A 9,024-nucleotide genomic window follows, 5' to 3' on the forward strand; every position below is an offset into this window, starting at 1 on the left:
TGACAGAGTGTGTCTGCCTCCCGAACAATGTTAGGTAGGTTATTCCAGAGTTTGGGCGCTAAATAGGAAAAGGATCTGCCGCCCGCAGTTGATTTTGATATTCTAGGTATTATCAAATGGCCAGAGTTTTGAGAACGCAGTGGACATGAAGGACTATATAGTGCGATAAGAGCTCGCTCAAGTATTGGAGAGTAGTAATTAAATAATTAGCAAGATTTTGAAATGTATATGATATTTAATAGGGAGCCAGTGCAGTGTTGACAGAACCGGGCTAATTTGGTCATACTTCCTGGTTCTAGTAAGAACTCTAGCTGCTGCATTTTGGACCAGCTGGAGTTTGTTTATTAAGCATGCAGAACAACCACCCAATAAAGCATTACAATAATCTAACCTTGAGGTCATAAATGCATGGATTAACATTTCTGCATTTGACGTTGAGAGAATAGGTCATAATTTAGATATATTTTTGAGATGGAAAAATGCAGTTTTACAAATGCTAGAAACGTGACTTTCTAAGGAAAGATTGCTATCAAATAGCACACCTAGGTTCCTAACTGATGACGAAGAATTGACAGAGCAGCCATCAAGTCTTAGAGAGTGTTCTAAGTTATTATATGCAGAGTTTTTAGGTCCTATAATTAACACAGAATTTTCTGAATTGAGCAGTAAGAAATTACTCATCCAGTATTTTATATCGACTATGAATTCCGCAAGTTTTTCAAATTGGTATGTTTCGCCGGGCTGTGAAGAAATATAGAGCTGAGTATCATCAGCATAACAGTGAAAGCTAACACCGTGTTTCCTGATGATATCTCCCAAGGGTAACATGTAAAGTGTGAAGAGTAACGGCCCTAGTACTGAGCCTTGAGGTACTCCATACTGCACTTGTGATCGATATGATACCTCTTCATTCACTACTACGAATTGATGGCGGTCAGTTTTCTAGTCTATGCAAAAGAATGTTGTGGTCAATAGTGTCGAACGCAGCGCTAAGATCCAATAGCACTAATAGAGAGATACAACCACAATCAGATGATAAGAGCAGGTCATTTGTAACTCTAATGAGAACAGTCTCAGTACTATGATACGGTCTAAATCCTACGTGACTGTGGCACGCTCGCAGAACAGACTCCGAAGCATCTGCTCACAGATGCCAAGAAGGGAGCATAATGGTGAGGGGAGCACATCTAACTCACTTAACAAGCAACCCGCCAGGGAGGCAGGAGATGGCCCAGCTGCCTGGCATGATTGCTATCCGGAGCTCATAAGAGCAGAGGCCCAACTTCAAAAATAGAAGGGGGACTCAGATGCTCAGTTTGAGAGGGGCGTGCTCATATGAAACCACCAAGGGCACTGCTAAGCTCAACCCACAAGGAGAGGGGCTCAACAGGGAGGTGGAGAGAGGCCTAACAACCTGAGGCTGCTACTCAATGTAGCTCAAACAAGCGGAGGACTCGATGAGAGAAGTCCACAGACGCTCAATCGAGAGCAGCAGGCTCAAAGACAAACCTCCGAGGTGAGGGGAGCACTGCCTGGCTTGACCCAAATAGAGGCATCTATTTATCAGGGAAGCAGCAAGCGGCCCAACTACCTGATGTCACTGCCACAGAGTTCAAGAGCAGAGGGATCAACCCCTAGCGAGGAAAGAGAGGAACCCAGCTTGACCAAAGCGATCAATATCCCAGGGTCCAACTGTTCAAGGAGGTGACAGAGACGGACCTAACACTCAGTTTGTTGCAAATGGGTTATTTCGGGAGCAGCACTCTCGGCTCTCAAGCTCTTTACAGCATATGTAAAGAGGCCCTTACAGCACATACTGGGAGCGACTCATAGCTAACCCTCACAGTGAGATGAGCACTTCTCAGCTCAACCAGAAGGAGGCGCTAGATTAGAAGGGGTAACCCAGCAGGGCCCAATAAGAGACAGGTCTCATGCTCTCGATGCATCTCGATACAGAGCGTGGATCACAAATAACCAGACCCGATAGAATCTGAAGAAATAGTGGGACCCAATAACTATTCATGCATACAGATCTTATTGCTCATCAGAGCAGAAGCATACAAGAGGGGTTTCCACAGAAACACAAATCCCTCGTACCTCAGGGAATGCAGTGTACTCAAGCCCACTCCTCAGAGGGGCGATTACTGGTTCAACCATAAGGGCAGTGTGACAGGAAGGACCCGCGGGCCTGACCGTCTATGGAGTGTTGAGCTCCTCAGTGCCTCAGCGAGAGGAGCTCTAGCTCAGAGAACATGCATGATGGTTAAGGAAAGACTCAGGCTGCGTGTCCAAGCCGAAGATGAGGGCTATCACCAGCCTGTATCCAGTACCGATGAGTGAAACAATCACTATAATCGGTCAACAGCAGGAGGCTTCGACTTAGCAGGGGGGTCAAACCTAAAAAGTCAGAAAACAGAGCAAGATCCGTGGTTCGACACAACTCAGCCACCTCATCAGGGGATAGACCCTGACCTTTATCCAGGTCTTTCAGCAGATCAGCCTGATAAGCCTGAAGCACCGCCATGGTATGCAACGAGGCTGCAGCCTGACCTGCTGCAGTATGCAGTATGCCCTGCCATTCAAACGAGATGTATCCTCAAGGGGTTTGAACAGCAGGGATGGAGCCTTATGAGAAGATGTTTCTCCCAGATAGCAGGCCAGCGTCTCTTCAACAGGGGGCATCTTCTCATAACCATTCTCACATATCCCCTCAATGTTGGCATAACTAGTATGCTGGAATCTATGGATGCAAGACGAGAATGGATTTTTCCAAGCCTTGGGGATCATGTGGAGATCGGGAATAAATGGAAGCCTAACCTGAGCTGGAGGGCTATGGCTAGAAAGAAAACGCTTGTTGAGGCTGCCACTAGGCGTCACTTTCTTGGCCTGCTTCCAAGTCAAGCCTTGCTGTGGCGCAATCCATAACCTCAAGCAGCTCATCATACGCAGGGCAGGAGGATTGGGAGAACTCAGTCTCGACTTCTTCGCCCTCATCTGACATCTCCTGCTCATCCTGGCTTTGAGTCAGCAGAGCACTAGCCGATGGATCAGACGATGTAAGAGAGATAGCATCGTCGTCCAGTAGCTCACTCTCGTCCGTGACTGATGAGCGCGAAAGGGAAAGACCCTTTTTCAACTCATCAACCAGGTCCATCTGCGATCCCCACAAGCTCATTTTCCTCCGTGCCTCAGCAGCGGAGGGTCCTGAACCACGGGGAGATGATGGCTGTCCCTCTTTCCTCGAAAAGAGAGACAAACGAGAGCGGAGCTTTTTTATAGGAAAAACTCTCAGTGCACGCAAACTGCCCCCTCGAGGACATCGTGTAAGCTCTTCGACCAAACAAAAGATGCAAAGATCGTGTGTGTCATCAGGTGTCAAATAACAAGGACACGGATCCACACACTTCTTAAACGCCTTACTAGTGCTTGCCATGGTAAAGAAGAATAATCGTTCTTACCAGAAATGCACACTTCAAACAAAACAGTCCTTGAAGACGAAGAAGAGAATGACGTATTCTCCCGGCGCCCTTTTATACTGTGGTCATGCCGGGTGATGACGTCACAGGCTATTTTCAGTCTAATTTCAGTCTGGTAAGCCAGATTCCCATGGGGATGCAGAACAGCTACGAGGGTATGAAATATGTGGAGTGGGAGACCGGTGTACAGATTTAAGTCATGGTCATTCATCAGAATAGGAGGCTTGAAAGTATCGCACTGCGTTGACTGGTTTACATAAGTTACACTGTGTTGTCTCTTGATGTAACAATGCTCTTCGAAGATGTGGTCTTCCCACTGTGTTCCAACAGAGGCAACGTTTTTAGATAAACAGCTGTGGTCATCAACATCTGATTGCTTGGGACTGGGCACAGATGCAAAAACTCTCTTTTCCAGGTCTCAGCTCATCCATTCCAGAGTGTTCTTCGTAAACACCAGCTCCTGTAAATACAGACCAGCTCCTGTAAATAAAGGCATAATACATTGAAGCATCTAACATTAGCTGGCTATTATTTGGTACAGGGTGAGTTTCTATTTCGAAAAGGGTGATTTTTTTTAGATTTATATTAGATTTTTTGAATTTTTTGAAAATAGTTAATTACTAAAAATGTTTATACTAATTCATTTTGGGACATAATAATGCAGAATTTTAGTTTAGCACTTATACACTTTTAATTTGCATTATGAAAGACAAAATGCTGACTTTCCACATTTTATAAACCGAAATGAGTTTATGAGCAAATACTTTTAGGTATTATTTTGTTAAATGTTGTGATTTGAGCTACAAATGGTAAACATTTAACGTGCCATAGTGATGCAGCTCGTAAAATGATCAGACAGACCACATACGCTGCCAAAATATTTAGTCAATATTTAAGAGTGTTCACACTTGGGTAAACACTTTACAAGAACAAACTCAGAGAATCAAAGAATCTTGGATTTAACGTTGGCATTGAGTGTTCAAAGTTAAATTCAAGTCAGACTCGTTTAAACGATTCATCACGCTAAATAAAACCAATATGTGACCCTGGACCCTAAAACCAGTCATAAGTAGCACGGGTATATTTGTAGCAATAGCCAAAAATACATTGTATGGGTTAAAATGATAGATTTTTATTTTATGCCAAAAATCATTAGGATATTAAGTAAAAATCATGTTCCATGAAGATATTTTGTAAATTTTCTACCTTGAATATATCAAAACTTAATTTTTGATTAGTAATATGCATTGCTAAGAACTTAAATTGGTCAAGCTCTGGGGCGTTTTTGTGTATTTTCGCCTAAATTTGGCATACCCAATTTCAAATGTTTACCCTACACACATACAATGGAGGAAATTAAAACAATGGTGTCATTGTATAGAAAACCCTTTGAACTACAAAATATGATTGTAATTCTTCATAAATAACATCATATATGTTTTAAATATTGCAATAAACACTAAAAAAACATAGGCGCTTTTTGATTTTTCTTCTGATTTTTTTTTTAAAGTCTGTTATTCAGCTTCTATTTGCTCCAGCTCCCTGCAACGTATATTGTTTGATTCCACTAGGTGCCAAGATGTACCAGAAAAAAGAATCTTTCAGATAACAGTTTCTAAACAGGAGTTATTAAATTATAACCGAAGGGAGTAAAATTGTCCCTTTTTTGCATCTAAAAGTGCCTTTGTGAGTTTCCTTTGCAAAAACAGGTTTTATAAAACATATTGCCCCCAGAATTCTATTTTACTATGTGCCATAGCACTTTTCTTGATTATTGACTTAATTTATTTTTCATTTTTATGTTTGTCTAAGTAGTAATATACAAAATGGCATAAGCGAATTATACCAAATATCAAATTTTGCGTTTTATACAATAATTTTTTTTCTTTCAGGAGACACAAGACTCTATAAATTGTAAAATCCATGTGGTTTATTAAAATCTAAAACAGAATCCACATCCTCCAGCTTTATATCATTCCATTTATGTGCATAATTTTAGTCCCCTGCATCACCTCGGCATCAGCAGCCTACCTCTATCAGCATCCTGCCTGCCTCAGCATCAGCATCCTGTCTGGAGATCAGACACGAGCTGTGCTGTTAGCTCCGCGCTAACTGCTTCTGGCATGAGGTCGTGGCTGCTATCTGGTCTTCAGAATGTGAAACAAAGAAATAGCTGTGTATCAACACAGCACTGTAATAATATCCATGTATATTTACTGAAACGCATCCTGTACTGTACTTTACTGTCAATACATCGTTTATCAGATTGTTAGCTGTGCTTTTACGTTTCAAAATAATGATTCTATAAAAAACAGAGCAAAAGTGCTCATAAGTGCTCACCAGACAAGCGTCCTCTCCTCTCCACCGCGCCACTGAACGTTCTTCATCATCTATAACTTTCATTATTATCTTCATAGATTGCCATTATCCGAGCCGCCGATGTGTTAGCCTTCCAGCGTGCATTATCGCCTTCAAAACAGTCAAAAAAACTACAAGACCCACGCTCAAAACAGCTCCAGCGCTGACCCGGATCCTCTCTCTCCCCCTCCTGTCTATTGACCCAGGGGGGTCAAATTTCACGGCTCTGAGTGGCCAGCGCGCTTGAGTGGCGTGTAATCTGACCTATTGCTGCCCACTGAGCAGCATAAGTGCTCACCAGACAAGCGTCCTCTCCTCTCCACCGCGCCACTGAACGTTCTTCATCATCTATAACTTTCATTATTATCTTCATAGATTGCCATTATCCGAGCCGCCGATGTGTTAGCCTTCCAGCGTGCATTATCGCCTTCAAAACAGTCAAAAAAACTACAAGACCCACGCTCAAAACAGCTCCAGCGCTGACCCGGATCCTCTCTCTCCCCCTCCTGTCTATTGACCCAGGGGGGTCAAATTTCACGGCTCTGAGTGGCCGGCGCGCTTGAGTGGCGTGTAATCTGACCTATTGCTGCCCACTGAGCAGTCCAGAGTAGCCCAAAGTTGTAGAACATAAGAGCCGCTGGCCAGAGCTGCTATGATTTGGAGAGCGCGTGTTTGCCAAAAGAGCATCTTTTTTTCTCTGGTGTGCTTCTGTTGCACTTCTGCGACAAAACAGTGGATTTCTCACCAATACGAGCACACAGAAACGTGAAAATGGTCTCGTTTGAAAGAAGAGATCCTAACCTAAAAGAAAATATAGAGTTTTTGGCTGTTTGTGGCTGACTGAAGCAATTGTGCGAGCAGGAATGTGATGCATCTGAATGTTTCCTCAGAGGTATCAAATTTCACATCGCGATTCTATTGGTCATGCGATCTGTGATTGTCACACAATGAAATAATCTACATAGTCAAATTCCTGAGAATAAGAGCTTTCTTGTGATATATGACTTGACTGTTTTGTGAAACACATAAAAAATACACATTCTTCTGAAAAATTATTCGCAATCATTAGGCGGATATTCATGTGTGGGTTGAATACATTTCTAAGCTTCATTTTACTGCTTTATGTATCATAAAGCAAAACAACAATTGTTTTTGTGATTTTGGACCTGTATCCAGGTCCGCAGATTTTAAGTTAAAGGCAGTTTTCTCAATATTTAGATATTTTTGCATCCTTAGATTCCTAATTTTCAATCAGTTGCACACTCAAACAAAAAGATACTTTAATCTAACTTAATTCAGTTATGGACAGTGGTTCCATATAACACACACAAGACATATTTTCTCAAATACATAATGTACGATATGCTAAACTGAATTGACTAAAGTTAAACAACCATGTTCAAATACTGATGCAGTAGCTATTTACAGCATACTAAACAACCTTAGTATAGCTCTTACTGTCAGAATATGAGACATCCCAACTGGTTGTTGGGTTTGTTAGTTAATTCACCTTTAAATCTTATTGCAGGTTCTCAACCCAAGCACATGCTCTACACTTCACCACAATGGTAACCCCCAAAAACACTAACACACCAGAAACTATTTTAAATACAAACATTAAAGAACATTAAACATTAATATGTATCCTCATTGTATCATCTTGAGAAAAGATGCATAAAATAACTATTTTATTATATTTAAAATTATATTTTATTTGAACATTTACTATATCCAGCCCCGTGCAAAGCATGATGGGAAGTGGAAATCCTGTTCCTAGATTATATAATGATTTTTTTACACAACTAAAATCATTTATGTATCTTAACTCAAATGGATTGGAGTAATGTGGTTGAAAATAATTGTGTTAGGTTAACTTGATTTAAGTAAACAGAACAAGCACCAAATGCTATTTTGACCTACTTAATTGACACATGTTCTTTCAAACTGAAAACATTTAGTTGAACCAAAGCATAACTGTTTCAAGTCAGTTTAACACAATGCAATTGTGTTTGAATGAGAAATCTAATACAATGGTGTTAAATTAACATTAATTGTTTAAATAAAGTGAACAGTATCGTAAAATCTTTTTTTTTTTCTTCTTTTTTTTTGTGTGTATCTCAGCCAAATATTTTCTTATCCTAACAAACCATACATCAATGGAAAGCTTATTTATTCAGCTTCAAGATGATGTATAAATCTCAATAAAATAACAATTGAGCCTTATTGACTGGTTTTGTGGTCCAGGGTCACAAAAAACACACGAGTCAGCCGATAAAGATATGTTAAATGAATCAGACTTCACTTTTGATTATCCGATTTGAATCAGACAGCGAAAACACTGCAACAACATGTTGTTTTCATAACACATTTATGTTTAAACTCTGAATATGTATTGAATGTACTTGAATATACTTAAATGCTGAATGAAATGCTGGTTTCTTAGGGTGCTTTCACACTAGCACTTTTGGTGCGCACCCGGGTTCGATTGATGTCAGAGTTCAGTACGTTTGGATGATGTGAACGTGGTCTTCCAAACTCGGGTGCACACCCGCGTACCGTACCTGAGTCTACTTAAAAAGGGTGGTCTGGGGTACAGTTCAAGTGAACTCCGGTACGGTTTGCTGCTGATGTGAATACAATCATACCAAATCACGGAAGTGAATCGCTGTTAATGACGTATTATATGATAAATAATGTGTGTTTGTGTGTGTTTCACTCACTTTCTTGATGAGCGTGACTGATGCGCTGCAAGCAGAGAGCTGTATATCTCATTTCTGCAGAGGTGTAAAGTATTGGAGTAAATGTAATTAGTTACTGTACTTGAGTATCTTTTCAGGTACTTTGTAGTTGTACTGAGTATCAAAGATATTAGCAACTTTTACTCTTTACTTTACTACATTTTTGAACGAGTATCTGTACTCTTTACTCCACTACATTTGAAATGAGTGTTGCAGTTACACATTACATTTTGCATGGACCTAGCTTTTTCTGCGGCAGTTTATTTCTGCTACAAAAGACGTGATACTGCCTGCTACAGGTTTTGCCCTTACTCACCCAAACTTGTCAACAAGGCTACTTTATGTGAATACGAGTTCCTCAGCAAGTATTTGTGATTCAGAGGTGTTTTATGTATGAGATGAGGACATGACTGCAGCTAGCAATGAGGCCCAAACCAGCACAGCCACTGCAA

The 9,024-nt window shown here is 40.9% G+C and overlaps 1 protein-coding gene and 1 long non-coding RNA gene across 2 annotated transcripts in view; one reads left to right on the forward strand and one right to left on the reverse strand.

Moving 5' to 3' along the window:
- pamr1b (peptidase domain containing associated with muscle regeneration 1b) overlaps positions 1–9,024 on the forward strand; it is a 98,268-nt gene that overhangs the window by 63,995 nt on the left and 25,249 nt on the right. The gene's annotated exons all lie outside the window — the stretch shown is intronic.
- LOC107570360 (uncharacterized) lies at positions 2,516–5,980 on the reverse strand. The gene is made up of 3 exons (XR_001607025.1): positions 5,817–5,980; positions 5,508–5,623; positions 2,516–3,936 (listed from the first exon to the last, which is right to left on the reverse strand). It is a non-coding gene; the product is annotated as an uncharacterized lncRNA (long non-coding RNA).

Source organism: Sinocyclocheilus grahami, unplaced genomic scaffold (genome assembly GCF_001515645.1).
Source record: "Sinocyclocheilus grahami isolate Dianchi unplaced genomic scaffold, SAMN03320097.WGS_v1.1 scaffold1447.1, whole genome shotgun sequence".
In the NCBI taxonomy this organism is placed as follows: domain Eukaryota; kingdom Metazoa; phylum Chordata; class Actinopteri; order Cypriniformes; family Cyprinidae; genus Sinocyclocheilus; species Sinocyclocheilus grahami.